The following is a 19,011-nucleotide window of genomic DNA, read 5'->3' on the forward strand; positions in this document are numbered from 1 at the left end:
GATTTACGAGGATCTGATAAAATGAACCACTTAATTCCAATTCCTTCCTCTCTAAGAGAATGTTGAAAACAGGACACTTACTGGTAAGCGACAGGTCTCCTCTCTGTCTTGGTTTAGATTCTATGCTTTTCATGCAATAGCTGAAGTGTTCCTCATCTGGAGAAACAGGATCTCTTGTGATGAGGCTTTTTTGTATCACGGATCATATTTCACACTTTTTGTTTGTCAAATCTTTTTCACAGTTTATGATACTCAAATTTTATATTTTTAAAAATATTATGAGCACTTCTTACTTGACTTTCTTTCTTTCTTTTTCTTTTTTGAGAGGGAGTCTCACCCAGTCGCCCAGGCTGGAGTGAGCGGCGCCATCTTGGCTCACTGCAAGCTCCGCCCCCCCGGTTCCCGCCATTCTCCTGCCTCAGGCTCCCGAGGAGCTGGGACCACAGGCGCTGCCACCACGCCCGCCTAGTTTTTGTATTTTTAGTAGAGACGGAGTTTCACCATGTTGGCCAGGATGGTCTCAATCTCTTGATCTCCTGATCCGCCCGCCTCAGCATCCCAAAGTGCCGAGATTGTAGGCGTGAGCCACCGCGCCCTGCCAGAAAGACGTATTTACCTACCGCTTTCTCTCTCGTCATGGTGAGCAAACCGCAGGCATAAAGTCAGAGTTTGACGTTGCTCCTCCTGAGGAGGGGCGAGCTGGAGTTCAGGAAGCCTCTTTAGAGCTAACGCTGCTTTCTGATTCTGTGCCTTGGTATTAGGAACCTGATTCAACCCCATATATATTATTTAATAGCAATGCTATCTGGTCTCCATATGACAATGACTTTGCTTTGTCTCGCAACTGGTTCAGTGTTTGGGTTTAATTATTGTCAGAGGCAGTATTATTGGTACACTCTAAAGGTATCAGCTCAATGTATTTGCTGCATTCCCATTTAATACAACATGTTTGGAAAGTGCCTATTGCCAGTTACTTAATACAAGTAATATAATCTCTAATATTTTACAGTCCAAAAAATTGTTTAACTAGTCTTAATTTCATTTATGGGGGGCCCTTTCTGTTTAGACTACTATGTAAATAATTTGATAATAAGTCAACATATTTTTAGTTTTGGTTTTGGTTTTTATTTTGAGACAGAGTCTCACCCTCTCGCTCAGGCTGGAGTGACGCTATCTTGGTTCACTGCAATCTCTGCCTCCCGGGTGCAAGCAATTCAGCCTCCAAGTAGCTGAGATTACAGGTGTGCGCCACCACATCCTGCTAATTTTTGCATTTTTAGTAGAGATGGGGTTTCACCATGTTGGCCAGGCTGGTCTCCAACTCCTGGCCTCAGGTGATCTGCCTGCCTCAGCCTCCCAAAGTTCTGGATTACAGGCGTTAGTCATTGCGCCCAGCCTAGTAAACATATTTTTAAAATAAAAATGTTATTTTATCATTTACATCATATCAAAAACATGTCTGTTGGATACCATCGGCCAAATTCTTACATTCTACATTCTATTTTGCCTGCAATTTGACTCTACTCACTTGCTATTAAGCTCTGGATGAGTTTGATTCCAACTAGTTCAAAAGAAAAATGGAGCATCCTTTAAGAACATAAAACTAATAAAAATCAACTTGCTTATGAATCTAAAATGATAAAAAGCCATACCTTTAAAATAAAGGTTACTTTAAAACATGATTTCATGTCTCAATTTTTCCAACTACTTGGAGATTTTTCTAATATTAACATGCCATTATTATTAGGCTTGACTGCCTGCTGTGAACCACTGTGAAGCCCACAGAAGAATCTCACTACAGGCAAATGCAAATGCTGAGATTTTAATGGCTGTTAAGTAAATTTGAGCTTAAAAATAAACAACAGGCTTAATAGAGCCTTAATTATTGTCAGATGCAGTATTTAAAAAAAAAAATCAAAAACAAAAAAACAAAATTTATCTCCCTACCTGTCATGAAAATATATTTCTTCTGGGAGGAAAATCTTATTTGTATTTTAAAATATGAGACCTGCCAGGCAAGCAGGTACTTCTCTGCTTAATTATTGATTACTTTCCTTTAGATATAAGATCCGCCTTGTAGATGGGATAAAATTAGACCATCAAACTACAAAAATGTAACATTCAGACATACTCCTCTTTGTCATACACACTCGTGTGTCCAGCTTCTTCTGACACTTAATTTAAAATATTGGTTGATTTAGAACTTGATTTTTGTCTTAATTGTATTTGCTTTGGTTTTTTACTTATTCCTAATCTTGTTAGCTTGCTTGTTTAGAACTAAGCTGCTGGATTTTTATTGATTATAATTTCTTATTGATGTGTCTTGAGTACATGTACAAAGACATAAACACATGAAAGAGCATAAATACCTTGTTTCACATTACTGTTTGATCGGTCTCTCTATTTATCTATGTATCCATCCATCTAGCTATGTATATTGTTATGTGTATGTCTATGTATCTGTCATCTATGTATCTAGCCATGTAGATATGTATATAGGTATCTGTGTATGTGTGTATAAATGTGTCTGTGTATGTCTCTGTCTACTGTCTAGCTTGCTAGCTGTGCATGCATGTATGTACCTATCTATGTATGCATCTATCTACCTATCATCTTTCTAAATTATAATTGGCAAGAAAGACACTGAATTGGCAGAAAATAAATCTTAGTAGTTATTTCTCTCAATTTCATCAGTTTACAAATGAGGAAAATGAGGCACGAAGGTATTAATAAACAGATGGTTTGTGATGTAACTACAGCCAAATGGAAGGTTTCTCAACTCTAAGGATATGAAATCCTTACATTTTATCTTCCGCATAATAACCTCTGATGCCCAAATCAGAAGTTGCTTACCATTCTGGTGAGCATTATTTCCACGTAGCGCTAGGCAAAGCCAGAAGTTAGGGCAGATATCTCACTGCTGTAGTGTGCTAGGTATCTTCATTAGACCTTTCATCCATACTTTCCTTACCATTTTCTTGAAAGAAAATCCTCTTTTAAACATTTATTATAAAATACATACACAAAAGTGAACACATTATAATCATTCAGCTTGGTGAATATTTGCAAAGTGAATATGCCTGCATAGTCACCACTCATATCAAGATATGGAAGATTATCACCATTTTTAATTGTATATAACTTCACATATGCTGTTATATAAATAAATGTCATATAAATTAAAACACACTAATTTTTTTCATGTTTGACTTTTTTCGCTAAGCGTTATTTGTGAGTTTATCCACATTATTGGATGTTTATTTTAATTTCATCATATAAATATGCCACAGTTTACTCACTGATCCTACTGTTGATGGATATTTGGGTTGTTTCTGCTTTTGACTTTCGTACATAGTGTTGTTATCAGTATTCTGTACAAATAATTTCTACACAAAATAACACATTTCTCTATATATTGTTTGGCCTTAGGTTGTACCAGTTAGGGTAGAATATAACAAAGTCATATATCAATTGGCACTCTGGAAAGTAATATGTGACAGTTTAGACTACTTGATTTCCTCACCAATATCTGATCATATCAGGTGTCTATTTTTGTTTCACTGTTTTTGGGTTTTTTTTAAGCCATTCTAATGGTGTATGTTAAAATTGTGTCTGGAATCGGTGGGTTCTTGGTCTCGCTGACTTCAAGAATGAAGCCGCAGACCCTCGTGGTGAGTGTTACAGTTCTTAAAGATGGTGTGTCCGGAGTTTATTCCTTCAGACGTTCAGATGTGTCTGGAGCTTCTTCCTTCTGGTGGGTTCATGGTCTCGCTGACTTCAAGAATGAAGCCGCAGACCCTCGCGGTGAGTGTTACAGTTCTTAAAGATGGTGTGTCCGGAGTTTATTCCTTCAGACATTCAGATGTGTTTGGAGCTTCTTCCTTCTGGTGGGTTCATGGTCTCGCTGACAGGAGTAAAGCTGCAGACCTTTGCGGTGAGTGTTACAGCTCTTAAGGTGGCGTGTCTGGAATAGTTCCTTCCTCCTGGTGGGTTCATGGTCTCGCTAGCCTCAGGAGTGAAGCTGCAGGCCTTCGTGGTGAGTGTGACAGCTCATAAAGTCAGCGTGGACCCAAAGAGTTAGCAGCAGCACGATTTACTGTAAAGAGCGAAAGAATAAAGCTTCCACAGTGTGGAAGGTGACCCAAGCTGTTGCCACTGCTGGCCAGGGCAGCCTGCTTTTATTCCCTTAGCTGACCCCATCCACATCCTGCTGATTGGTCCATTTTACAGAGAGCTGATTGGTCCATTTTGACAGAATACTGATTGGTGAGTTTACAATCGTTTAGCTAGACACAAGGTGCTAGACAGAAAAGTTCTCCAAGTCCCCACTAGGTTAGCTAGACACAGAGTACTGGTTGATGTATTTACAAACCCTGAGCTAGACACAGAGTGCTGGATGCCGAGGCCGAGGAGGCACCAAAAGCGAGGGCTGCTAGCATATTGTCACCTCTCAAAACGTTATATTCTTTAAAATTTTTATTTCCTTGAGGACTATGTTGAATGCCCCTTCATTTTATATGCATATATATTTATGTGTGTATATGTGTGTATATATATACTCAACCCTATCGAGATCTATTCTGTTACTCTCCATCCAGATGTAGGTCCCTGCAGAATGCTCTATATAGCATAAATTTATATAACATAACATGTGTTAAGTTATGTAATGTAACATTGTTTTGAGTGGTGACTATGCAGTGGTGTGCTCTATGTTGTATTGACTATACCAACAGACTCTCTTGTCTTCTGGGTTCCATCATTGAGGACCCTTGGCAGGGAATAAAAGGAAGGAAAGGAGATAATTAAATCAACATTTCCTCCCTCTACTCTCTCCTGGCTCTGCTGCAGTCTGTCTGACCTTCCACAGAATGACCTCATCTTCCGCAAGCAGGCTTGCCTCACGGCCCTCTGTCTGTAGTTTCCAGGTCACTGTTGCCTCTCTCATTCCAAACACCTAGAGTTGCTATGGGAGCCATTCTAGCCCCAGAGATTTCACTGTTTTGTGGGTTTCCTATTCCTTGCTACAACTATGCGTATGGTTCTTTTACTAAGCCTCTTCAGTTTATTTAAATTTGAATGTGCTATCTCTTTCCTGGTGGAAAGCTATATAATATGCATGGTTACATCTGAATTGTACTGAACATGTGTGGAAAGATGGTATTTGCAAGAGATGGAAATTTTAAAATTGAGCGAAGGGTATTTAGTAGTAAACACAGAGTTTTAAAGCAGACTTCTCATCAGGACCTTAAGTCGTGAATGTAGTTTGCCAAGGTATCTTGCAATGTTTTAGCAAATGGAAAGATATTCTATTATACTGACATCTAAGGTCAAATCCTTAATGAGATTCTGGTAAGATTTCATCTTTGTTTTGTAGCAACAACAAAATTGTATTTCATACATATTGTGTGATCTCGAAGGCGTGCACACCAGATTTGCCTAATAATCTTACCAGAGTGCCTTGAAGTTCTATATATTACTTACCCATTTGTAACAAAGTAGGAAATCTGACATTTTGAAATATTATCTTCTGAAAGAGGTGTACCATTGTCTTTTTATGTACTTTTAAGGCTTCCATCAGATACTATTAAATACATTGAAATCTGAGTGAAGTAAAATTCTTCCTTTTCATGAATAATAGCTTCCACTGTAAGTATCAAAATGGTATACAAAAACCAAACCATTCACATAGAGGAGAAGAATTACAGAGATTAAAGTTTACAAATTTCCAGGGAGAGTGAGGGAAATAGTTGTAATTTCAGTTTTAAATGTCTTTAAGCCAGGAGATTAATCACTTTTAAGCATTTGTTTAAAATGGGGCCCATAGTTATGAAAAAAACACTGCCTAACAGCAGTGCCAACTTGGAGCCAACTCAAGATGAAGTATAATAAAGTACTCCCATGATATAGTTAAACAGATCTAATACACAAGATAACAATTGGAGACAATTCCATGAGCTCATGAGTTCTTCACCATTCAGTTTAATTCCCCTACCCACTGTAATTTAGTGTCTGCCTAAATATTCCTTCAAAAAATGCTCAAAAAGTCCACAGTGATGTTTTTAACAGTGACGTCCTCTCCAAATGTCTGTAGCAATTTTTAGTGTAAATCATTTCACTCGTTAAACTCAATAGTACAAAATCTACTCCCTTAATTCTGCTTTCTCCTTTGTGGCCACTCTTTTTTCCTTCTTCCCTGGTGTACCTTTCACTAACTACCTCTTACGTATTTGTGTAATGCAGGGTTCAGTTTTTGGAACTTATCTCTGCTCATTCTATATGATTTTAGAGGGCTAAGTAAATCCCTTCATTAGAGTGATCTTTTATTCCAGTGAATTTTAAAAATCTGTGTTTATAATAACCCCCAATCATATAACCTGTGTTGTAATATAACCTGTATTGTAAAATGGTTACAAGGTATGTTTTACATAGACTTTAATTTCAATACATACAGGCCAAAGTCCTTATTTTCCTCTCCAAAATCGCTCTTTCCTCTTTAGTTTTCCTTTCAGTTAATGAAATCACTATTCAGCGAGTCACCCAAGCTAGGAAACCTCATTATGATCCTCAACTTATTCATTTATCTCATCTCTCACATTCAATCAGTCAGCACATCGTGTTAATTCCATCTCTTGAATAGCTTTGGAATCTGTCTTCTACCTTTCATGTCCACAGCTACCTTTCTTGTTTACAGGTTCATCATCCCTTTTTCAGCTTCTAACCATGGCATCCTAACTAACTTCCCCAACTCCTATGATTGGCTCATGATGTCCTGAACTTCCACTGATCTTTGGCATTACTACAACTGTATAATTCTGAAACATAAATAAATCATATCCAACTCCTACTTTAAAAGCTTCAGTTACAGAATTAAATACATGCTTATATGGGATCTGCCTTAGGATAAGCCAGAATTCCAAATGGTAATATGCTCTTTCAAAAGAAAATATAAGAGAAAGTTTCCTTTCACAGAAAAACATAGAACATGCATAAAGAGAAGTATCCTTATTAATTTTTAATACAGTGTTGAATTTTATGGCTTTTAAAATTATACATTGTTTCTATTTAACCCTCAAGGATACAATACAAATTAATTATACTTATTGTTCACTAATGATTTTCTCTTTAAATAAAATTATTTCATGGTCTCTCTCTCTCTCTCTCTCCCTCTCACACACACACACACGCACACACCTTTAAAATTTATACATTATGTAAATGTATACACATGTGTATATACTGCTTAAGCAACAATCTCAGAGAAACAACATTTATGAATTCATAAAATATATGAGTTCATTTAAAATGAGTCTAAATCGGCCGGGCGCGGTGGCTCAAGCCTGTAATCCCAGCACTTTGGGAGGCCGTGACGAGTGGATCACGAGGTCAGGAGATCCAGACCATCCTGGCTAACGCAGTGAAACCCCGTCTCTACTAAAAAATACAAAAAACTAGCCGGGCGTGGTGTTGGGCGCCTGTAGTCCCAGCTACTCGGGAGGCTGAGGCAGGAGAATGGCGTAAACCCGGGAGGCGGAGCTTGCAGTGAGCTGAGATCCGGCCACTTATCATCTAACTAGAAAGATTTTTTTAGAAAGAAAGAACTCTTGGGGTGCATGGAAAAAATGAAAATTGTTTCTAATCAGCACTTTTCCCCTTAATGAATAGGGCCAATGAGTTGGTATTAAAATGTGCATTTATAAATAGGATTCTGCAAGCATGTGATATTACACACCTGCCCGATAGCTTTAAATTGCAAATGCAGTTTTTTCTTATCTTTTTCTATTTTGTATTTATTTATAGTAATTGATCAGATTATTTTTCTACGTGATAAAACTTCTGTTACTTCCTGTTATTTAACATTCCCCGTGCTCTGCTTAATAGCAGTGTGCTGGCTAGTTTTGGTTATTAATAAATTATATCAAATAGAAAGAACATGGTAACTTGCAACCTTATGAATTATTATTCCACTATATGTCTAGAAAATGCTTCGATTTAAAGAATCTGTTATTTCTAGAAAAGTTGCCTTTGCTCCTCTTTTTTCTTTGTAAAATATTACAGAAATTTTAGGTTTCTGAATTTTGCTTCTAGAGAGGCTGAAAACTCAAGAAACGTGGACTAAGTGTGTGGGCAAGTGTGTCACTGCTGACTAAAACTATGAACAGTTTTGTTTACCACGATTCCCTTCTGTTAGGCAGCAATGTGTTGCAAATTAAAAACTGCACGATTGATAATTATGAAATAAAATAACCGACAGTATTTTTTTCAGTGTCCTCCTTTTCCTTGACTCTATCAATAAAAGGAAGACTATTTTGAAGTTCTAAAGAAAAGTTTTGTAGTATCTCATACATAAGAATGCAACATCCTTATGAGTATCAGTTCGCTCTCAGAGTGACAGGAACTAGAACATGAAAATATTATTTGATACATTTTTGGTTTTGAAATTGACAATCAAAGTATAAAGATCTCACTACAATGACTAAATTACAATCTAAAATCAGTGCTTTAAATTATCATAATCAATGAACAACAATCCTTAGATATGTGTTTAAACTAATGAATGGAAATGGGTAGATACTTTTATTTTGACATAGTTATAGATAATGCTTAGAAACTTAAAAGAGTTTTTCTGACTTTTTCAAGAACACAAAATGAAGTAATATACAGCCAAAATCACAGTTCAGGTAACCAGTGTCTCACTTCTGCATTTGTTCTATGAGGGCCCGAATCTGGCTAAATCTAGTGATGATTTTGATTAACTTAAGAGCTTCAGTGATGGAGGAGACAAAAAATTCTTCATAACATTACATTGAAGAATAAACCTTAGAACATATTTTTACTTGCAGCCAAAGGGAAATACACTGCTCCACTTGGCATAGTTTATAGACCCAACACTTCATTACTATCTATGACTGAGCTTAATTTAAAGTCTAAGATAACCAGAATGTTTGCCCAACATTCCAAAATCAAGGAGTATTATAGATTCGTGGGTAATAAATGGTTCTGCAATAATGGGATGCCTATCTCACATAATGCACAAAAAACAATTTCAGGTAGAATTTATGTTCACCAAAAGACACTTAGAAAATGTGAACGTTTGTCAACAATCCAAAAGAAGAGCTTACAACGCATAAAATTAACATAGCATGTATCCAGAATAGCTAATGAATAATTCTTATGATCAATAGTTCATTATTGATCAATTCTTTGACTCTATCAATAAAAGGAAGACTCTTTTGAAGTTTTAAAGAATACTTTTGTAGTATTCCACACATCAGAATGCAACAGCCTTATGAGTATCAGTTGGCTCTCAGAGTGACAGAAACTAGAACAGAAGGATATTTATTTGATAATTTTTTGGCTTGGAAGCTGACAGCCAAAGTATACAGATCTTCTAACTGTAATGACTAAAATACAATCTAAAATTAATGCTTCAGATTATAATAAATGAAATGACGAATAACATAATTTCATAAATTTCACTGAAAAAGCAGCACAACTAGCCCACAAAATTTATAAAAAGATGTTAAGTTAATGAATAGTCAAGGAAATGAAAATTAAAACCACACTGATTTTGGTGTGGTTTTTTGTACTCAGCAGATGGGCAAAGTCAACTAATATCATGTTTGACATGGCTGTTGACTGGTGGGAATTGTTTACTATTTTAGCTGCCTTGGAAATCAGTTTAGTGTGACCTAGTAGAGAAGAATATGTATGCATATATTCTATAATTAGCAATCCTACTCCTAGTTAATCCTCCAGAAAAATTCTTGCACATGTATATTAAGATATATTTACAAAACTGTATCAGCTTTGTAAAAAACTGTTTTGTACAAAACTCTCCTCAAGACCTACAAATGGTATGATAATTTACAGTATATTTGTACAATCACTTAACAGAACAGTGAAAACAAAGACCTGGAGCCATACACATCAAAATAGATAAATTTAAAATCTAAATTTTGAGCTAAAAGAAGCACCTCACAAAAAAATTCAAAATAATATTGTATGTCTTGGCCTAAATGATGGCTACTCAGGTATTTTTAAAGAAATTTTTGCTTATGCTCCTACGCCCACTTCTTATGTATATTTTAGATTTTAAGAAATCCAGTGTCCACAAATGCAATACTGTTTATGAAGGAGAAGAAAGCATAAAAAGGGAAAACATTTGGGAGACTTTTCTCATGGAGTTTATTTTTAACTTCCTTCAGCACCCTAGAATTTTGCTTTCTTTTCATGTCTAACTTGCAAAGCCCTCTATTACCTTAGATCTCTTTCATATAGCTGTGAAAGTTTTAATAAAATAATTAGGAAAAGCAGAAATGCTAGTTCTTTATCATCTCCTTGGAAAATTGAGCTTATAAGGTATCAGTGTTATTAATATTAGTAATCGTGTGTGAACTGTTGATAGGAAGGCAATATCAGCAACGTTGACCACACTGACGTTGGTGGAGGACCGAGTGGTGATAGACGTAAGCTAAACCTTGAAAATAAGTAACTCTAACTGAAGAAGCAATGCTGTTGATGGTTTCTGTTGGTAAGGCTGACAACATAAAATAGATGTATAGTGAGAAAAGGAGAAAAATAGAGAGTAGTCTAGAGTAGATACTACATAAAACATTTTAGGATTATTTCTTAAGGCCCAAGTAAAACAGTTCTTGGAGACTCCCAGTACGATAAGAAATTTGAAATTGTTTTGTTAAAAACAAACTGGATGGAGTAGCATCAGGTTTGGGAGGAGCTGCTGCCAATGAGATATATATATATATATATATATATATATATATATATGGTTGTTAAATGTATGTATTTTCTTACTACTTATAGATTGCTTACATCCAAGTCACCATAGTCTTAGAAATATAACTTATAACAATTTAGAAAGATAAATGCATTTCCAGATTAAACATGTTATAATGGTTTGGCTCCATATAGCCAAATAATATTGTTCAAAAGTTTTGTCATTGGCTTGATTCTATATACATAATTATAATGTTGTTACCAGAAATAATGCATTTTGGGCATTAACTGAATTTATGAATGAATATTTGAAATATACCATATTTACAAATTGGGAGATGACCATACATGAACATGGAAATTTACCTAGGGTATAATTTGTTGATAAACATTAAATAGAAAACTGGTGAAGCAGTAATGCATTGTAGCAGGACACAAAGAAAAAGCAATGTGCTGGTTGAATGGAGCTTGTCATAGTCAGTTCGGGCTGCTATAATAAAGTATCATAAACTTGGTAACTTATAAACAACAGATTTATTCCTCACATTTCTGGAGACTGGAAGTCCAAGATTATGGTTTCAGCATGGTCAAGACTCTGGTGAGGGTCCTTCTCTAGGCTGCAACTGCTAACTTCTTGTTATATCCTCATATGAGAGAAAGAAAGTGAGGCAACTCTCTGGTTCTTTTATAAGGTCACTGATCCCATTAATAAGGGCTCTGATATGGTTTGGCTCTGTGTGCCCATGCAACTCTCATGTCAAATTATAACCCCCACATGCTGAAGGTGGGGTCTGGTGGGAAGTGATTGGATCCCAGGGGTGGTCTCTAATGATTTAGTGCCACCACCCTGGTGCTGTCTTGTGATAGAGTTCTTGCAAGATCTGATGGTTAAAAAGTGTGGCACCTCCCCCCTTGCTCTTTCTCTCTCCTGACATCATTTAAGATATGCCTTGCTTCCGCTTTGCCTTCTGCCATGATTGTAAGTTTCCTGAGGCTTCTCAGTCATGATTCCTGTCAAGCCTGCAGAACTGTGGTCAATTAAACATCTTTTCTTCATAAATTATTCAGTCTCAGGTAGTTCTTTATAGCAGTGTGAGAATGGACTACTACAGAAAATTGGTACTGGAAGAGTGGGGCACTGTTATACAGATAACTGCAAATGTGGAAGCAACTTTGGAACTGGGTAACAGGGCAGTGGTTGGGACAGTTTGGAGGGCTCAGAAGAAGACAGGAGGATGTAGGAAAGTTTGGAACTTCCTAGAGACTTGTTGAATCATTTTGACCAAAATGCTGATAGTGATATGGACAATGAAGTACAGGCTCAGATGGTCTCAGATGGAGAAAAGGAAATTATTGGGGCCTGGGGCAAATCTTGCTATGCTTTAGCAAAAAGACTGGCAGCATTGTGCCTCTGCTGTAGAGATCTGTGGAATTTTGAACTTGAGAGACATGACTTAGGGTATCTGGTGGAAGAAATTTCTAAGCAGCAAAGTGTTCAAGATGGAGCCTGGCCACTCCTAACAGTGTACAGTCACATGCGTTCAAAAATTTATGATCTGAAACTGAAACTTATGTTTAAAAGGCAAGCAGAGCCTAAACGTTTGGAAAATTTGCACTCTGACCATGTGGTAGAAAAGAAAAACCTATTTTGTGGGAAGAAATTCAAGCCAGCTGCAGAAATTTGCATAAGTAATGAGGAACCAAATGTTAATAGCCAAGAAATTGGAGAAAATGTCTCCAGGACACTTCAGAGTTCTCTGAAGCAGCCCGTCCTATCACAGGCCCAGAGGCCTAGGAGGAAATAATGGTTTTGTGGGCCAAGCCCAGGGCCCTGCTTCTCTATGCAGCTTCAAGACATGGCACCTTGTGTCTCAGCCACTCCAGCTCCAGCTGTGGCTAAAAGGCACCAAGGTATAACACAGGACATTGCCTCAGAAGATGCAAGCCTCAATCCTTGGCAACTTTCATGTGGTGTTGGGCCTGTGGGTGTGTGGAAGGCAACAGTTTGGGAACCTCTGCCAAGATTTCAGAAGATCTATGGAAATAGATGAATGTCCAGGTAGAAATCTGCTGTAGGGGTAGAGCCCTCATGGAGTACCTCTACTAGGGCAATGCAGAGGGAAAATGTGGGGTTGGAGTCCCCACAGAGTCCCCACTAGGACACTGCCTAGTGGAGCTGTGAGAAGAGGGCCACAATCCTTCAGACACCAGAATGGTAAATCCACTGACAACTTGCACCATCTTACTGGAAAAGACATAGGCACTCAATGCCAGCCTGTGAAAACAGCTGTGGGGGCTGTACCCTGTAGAGTCACGGGGGCAGAGCTACCCAAAACCTTGGAAGCCCACTCCTTGGATCAGTGTGGACTGGATGTGAGGCATGGAGTCAAAGGAGCTTATTTTGGAGCCCTAAAATTTAATGACTGCCTTGCTGGGTTTTGGACTTGTAACCCAGGAACCTGTAGCCCTTCTGTTTTGGCCAATCCCTCCCATATGAAATGGGAGCATTTACCCAATGTTTATCTCTCCCATTGTATCTTGGAGGTAACTAACTCATTTTTGATTTTACAAGCTCATAGGCAGAAGGGACTTGCCTTGTCTCAGATGGGACTTTGGACTTGGACTTTTGGGTTAATGCTGGAATAAGTTAAGGCTTTAGGGAACTGTTGGGAAGGCATGATTCTGTTTTGAAATGTCAGAAGGACTTGAGATTTTGGAGGGGCCAGGGGCAGAATAATACGGTTTGACTTTCTGCCCCCATCCAAATCTTACATCAAATTGTAATCCCCATGTGTTGAAGGTGGAGCTTGGGGGGAGGTGATTGGATCATGGGGGGTGGTTTCCAATGGTTTAGTACTATCTTCCTAGTGCTGTCTCAAGATATAGTTCTCACAAGATCTGATGGTTTAAAAATGTGGCACTTGCCCCCTTGCTCTCTCTCTCTTTTGCTGCAATGCAAGATGAATCTTGCTTCCCCTTTGCCTTCTGCCATGATTGTAAGTTTCCTGAAACCTCCAAGCCATGCTTCCTATTAATCCTGCAGAATTGTGAGTTATTTAAACCTCTTTTCTTCATAAATTACCAAGTTTTAGGTCATTCTTTATACCAGTGTGCAAATGAACTAACACCAGCTCCAACCTCATGACCTAATTTCCTCCCAATGGTTGGGGATCAGGACATCAACATATAAATTTGGAGGGGGATGATAGACCAATATTCAGTCCTCAACAGCACACCTTCTGAGGAATGGAAGTGATTGCCTCCCATTAAAAAGGGGAAAAATGAGACATTTACCTAAAAAGGGAGAAGAAGATATGCTGAATGTTGTAAACTCTCCACCCCCAGATGAGATGAGGAAGTGTTCACTGACACAAGTCCTGGATTCAGAAAGAGAGAATCAAAACCAGGAAGCTAAGGCAGTATAGAACCCACAAATGCCAAAACAGCAACAATTAAAAAATCAGTAGTGATTCTGAGAGATATTAACTGTGATGAAAGCTATGTTGCTTATTTTTCTTTTCTTCTTATTTGTTTTTGTTTTAAAGAAATCTAAAATAATTTCTCACATAACTAACAATGGTTAACTTCACATTTTATAGACTCTCGTAAGATTAGGTACTTGACAAAATGACAGCAGTTAGCTTTGCCAGTTTCATAAATGCAAGTCACTGAAAAATTGTTGCTTCTGTTAATTAAGTTTATTAATACAATTTCATGGTAAGAATACCTGTTCTGAATTTCAGATTTCTATCACTACCAGAGAGATAGAGGGTTTTAGAAAGTAAAAAGATATGCCAATTTGGCAGTGTTTCATGAAACTAAATGCCTGTGTAAATGCAGGAAAATAATATACTAACACAGGAATGATCTATGTAGACACATTAAAATTCAAGAAACATATTAGCACAATTACATAGGACTGATTAATAAGCATCACACAAATACAGAGAAATAGAAGTGAAATTAAAATAGTATTTACTATGGCTTACACATAATATTACAATATTAAAATATTCATATTTAAAAGTTAATATGGTTATGTTATCCAAATATTTTTAGTTTCCTAAACAACAACCAAATAAGCTACTTCTTTTAAACTACTTTCATTTAAATGGTATTGATTATGAAGCAGTTTTATCTCATTATTATTTAATTTGTAAAACAAGTACGTCTGTATCATATAGATTTTAATGTAGATCAGAATTCAGATTTATATTATTTGTGGTTAGTTTTTTAATATAACTGTGAATGTACATGTGTTAACATAATTATTTCTACACATGTTTATTCCACAAGTGTATACTTAAAATTAGACATGATTTTGTATGTTCATGATAGAGTAGTGAATGAAATAAATTCCCTCCCTTGTATATTTTATACTCTATTTTAAAGTTTTTCTTAACTTGTATTTTCTTAAATTTGTAGTCTTCTATAGTGTTTAAAAATTGCAAGTAACAAATCACCATCTATAACAAGGAAAAGTACAGAAATGTTATTTTTCATTGTTAGCATTAACATAAAGAATAACAATCACAATTTGCTCTTACATAGTCACTTTCATTCATGACTCTCAAATAATAACATTTTAAGGCACCCAAGAGAGACAGGGAGGTATTATTATTTCAATTTTACAAATGAAGAAAATGTGTCATGAAAGCTGAATTCAGAGTTTCCTCCATACCTCAACAGAGCTCTTAAGAAACCCCATAGCTATGGCAAGGTTTCAGTTTATGTATTGTTGTGTATCTCTGTGGCTATGGCACTGTTTTCATTGCTCAAGGTAGACATTCTTTGGTAAATGAAACAGAGCAAGTCTTTATGGGGACTGGGTTTTCGAACAGTGTTATACAGTTGATGGAACCTTCCCAGCAAATTGTATAGTAAAGGTGGACTGACCCATGCTCATTTCTTATGTCATTTCCACATAGAAATGTAAAGCCAGATATACATTTGGTTCAGAGAAAACAAGATCATTTTGCCCATGACCTTCTGATTTCATAACTTGGAAAACCCAAATAAGATTTTAAATACAATTTCCTCAACACAACACAAAATGATAAATAACAACCAACAAAAGAACAAACAAGCAAAAAAAAAACTAAACCTTTTTTACAATAAACAAATACTTGCTCTATCCTAAAGAATATATTAATGCTCAATTAACTCATAGTATAAAAAGGTAACCAATTGTATTAGTGAGCAGACAGAGATTTCAAAACAAACAAGCAACAAATAAACATACCAGGTGATTCAATAAAGAGACTATTGTAGCAACTATTATAATAATGTTAGAACAGCTGAAACCAACCACGTAGGATGGAGAGGCAAGCAGAAGTCATTGAAAGAAGCCACTAAACCAAGCTCTGGAGGGATGCTGGGAGAAGCTTGTATAAAAGCCTGAGCTGGCAGGCTGAAGCCATGGAAGAGACACAGCCACTGCTGTTTGGTAACAATTCAAATAGGACACAAATAGCTTCATACTCTGTCCTCTTTCTGAGAGGTCAAAAACAAATGCTTCTCCTCCAGATCTCCTTGACACAAATCTTCGAACTGGGTTTCTCCAAGTTCCTCACAAATTAACCAAACGATTAGCCAATTCACATGAATAAGTACTATGGAATATCTTTCCTTTCATGCCAAATAAACAACTAGATGTGTTGTTGAAATTTCACCTCGCTGGGAGAGTTTTCTTTTAGGGACACATTGATTGGGTTATTGAAATAGGGTTTTAACTATGAACTGGTTTTCTCCAGATCGTGCCTCATATGTCATTTTTCCTCCTTGATTTTGCTTTGTATCCTTTCACTGTATATGTCTTTCCTGTTTCTACCTCTTTGTCTTATTCTCCACATGACAGCCAGAGTCATCATCTTAGAACATAAACTATATCATGACAGTCCTGTGCTCACAACTCCAGAGAAGTTCCCACTCAAAAAAAAAAAAAAAAAAAAAAAAAAAAAAAGCCCGAATCCTGACATGGTCAAAAGACCACTTGTAATCTCACCTTTCACTATCACTGAACAGTCTCGTAGCACAGGCATACCTTGGAAATATTGCAGGTTTGGTCCCAGACCACCACAATGAAGTGAGTGTTACAATAAAGTGAGTCACATCATGTTTTTTTGTTTGCTTGTACATATAAAAGTTATGTTTATACTATACTATAGTCTATTATAGCAGTCCCCAACATTTTGTTACCAGAAACTAGTTTTGTGGAAAACAATTTTTCCATGGATGGTGCAAGGGGGATGGTTTTGGGATGAAACTGTTCCACCTCAGATCATCAGGCACTCGATTCTCATAAGGAGCACACAACCTAGATTCCTCTTATGTATAGTTCATAGTAGGGTTTGCTCTCTTTTGATAGTCTAATGTCGTGGCTGATATGACAGGAGGCAGAGCTCAGGTGATAATGCTTGCTGGCCTGTGACTCACCTCCTGCTGTTGAGGCCCAGCTCCTATTAGGCCACAGACCAGTACCCATCTGCTGCCCAAGGGTTGGGGACTCCTGCTCTGTTAGGTGTGTAATAACATTATGTCTAAAAAAGAATGTACATACCTTAATTAAACATACTTTGTTGCTAAAAACACTAGCAATCTTCTATGCCTTCAGTATGTCATCATCTTGTTGCTGGTAAAGTGTCTTGCCTCCAAGTGGATGGCTGCTGACTGATCAAGGTGGTGGTTACTGAAGATCTGGGTGGTTATGGCAATTTCTGAAAACAAGAACGTTGATGAAGTTTGTCACACCAATGGACTTTTCCTTTCACAAAAGACTTCTCTTTAAAACTTGATGCTGTTTGGTAGCATTTTACCCACTGTAGAACTTCTTTTCAAGTCCATCCTTTAAAGCCTTGCTGCTGCTTCAGCAACTAAGTTTATGTAATAGTCTAAATCCTTTGTTGTCCTTTCAACAATGTTCACTGTATCTGCACCAGGAGTAGATTCTATCTCAAGATACCACTTTTTTGGTCCCTCATAAGAAACAACTCCTTATCCATTCAAATTTTATCATGAGATTATAGCAGTCACATCTTCAGATTCTGCTTCTAAATCTAGTCCTTATGCTATTTCCACCACATCTGTAGTGACCTCCCCCATTGAAGCCTTGAACCCTTCAAAGTCATCCATGAGGGTTGAAATCAACTTCCCCCTAATTTCTATTAATGCTGACATTTGGATCTCCTCCCCCATGAAACACAAAAGTTCTTAATGGCATCTGGAAGGATGAATCCTTTCCAGAAGGTTTTCAATTTACTTTGCCCATATCTATCAAGAAAATCACTATCTATGGCAGACATAGCCTTGCAACTTTTATTTTTTAAATAATAGACTTCAGAATAGAAATTTTTCCCAGATCCTTGGGCTGCAGAAGGGATGCTGTGTTATCAAGCATAAAAAGGACATTAATCTCCTTCTACATCTCCCTCAGAGTTCTTAAGTGATGAGGTCATTGTCAATGAGCAGTAATATTTCAAAAGAAATATTTCTTTCAGAGCAATAATTCTCAAGGGTGGGCTTAAAATATTTAGTAAGCCATGCAGTAAACAGATGTGCTATCCCCAGGCTTTGTTGTTGTATTTATAGAGCAGAGGCAGAGTAAATTTGTCATAATTTTTAAGGACACTAGCATTTGTGAAATGGCAAATGACCATTTGCTTTAACTTAAAGTCAACAGCTTCATTAGCTGCTAATAAGAGAGATACCTTTTCCTTTGAAGATTTGAAGCCGGATGTTGACTTCTCCTCTCTAGCTATGAAAGTCATAGATGGCATCTTCTTCAAATAGAAGGCTGTTATATTTTTTTTTAGTGTAGCAATGTTCATTAATAATCTTAGCTACATCTACTAGATAACTTGCAACAGTTTCAACATCAGCAATTGCTGCCTCATCTTGCACTTTTATGTTACAGAGACAATTTTTTTCCTTAAAACTCATGAAGGATCCTCTGCTAGCTTCAAACTTGCCTTCTGCAACTTCTTCACCTCTCTTAGCCTGCGTATAATTAAAGAGAGCTAAAGCCTTCCTTGGATAAGTCTTTGACTTAAGTGAATGTAACTTCTTTAATTTTCTATCCTCACCATTAAAGCTTTTCCCATATCAGCAATAAGCCTGTTTCACTTTCTTATCATTTGTGTGTTCACCAGAGTAGCATTTTCAATTTCCCTGAAGTTTCTGCCTTTGTATTCACAACTTAGCTAATCGTTTGGCTCAAGAGATGTAGCTTTCAGCCCATCTTGGCTGTTGACATGGCTTTCTTACTAAGCTTAATCATTT

The 19,011-nt window shown here is 37.0% G+C and overlaps 1 long non-coding RNA gene across 1 annotated transcript in view; it reads left to right on the forward strand.

The window, feature by feature from the left end:
* The first annotated feature begins 464 nt into the window (after window positions 1–464).
* Window positions 465–19,011, forward strand: part of LOC105485514 (uncharacterized) — a 124,738-nt gene continuing 106,191 nt past the window's right edge. Inside the window, exon 1 of the long non-coding RNA XR_011619467.1 lies at window positions 465–639. This is a non-coding gene — a long non-coding RNA (uncharacterized lncRNA). The remainder of the gene's footprint in view (window positions 640–19,011) is intronic.

This window comes from Macaca nemestrina, chromosome 2 (assembly GCF_043159975.1).
Source record: "Macaca nemestrina isolate mMacNem1 chromosome 2, mMacNem.hap1, whole genome shotgun sequence".
Classification (NCBI taxonomy): Eukaryota; Metazoa; Chordata; class Mammalia; order Primates; family Cercopithecidae; genus Macaca; species Macaca nemestrina.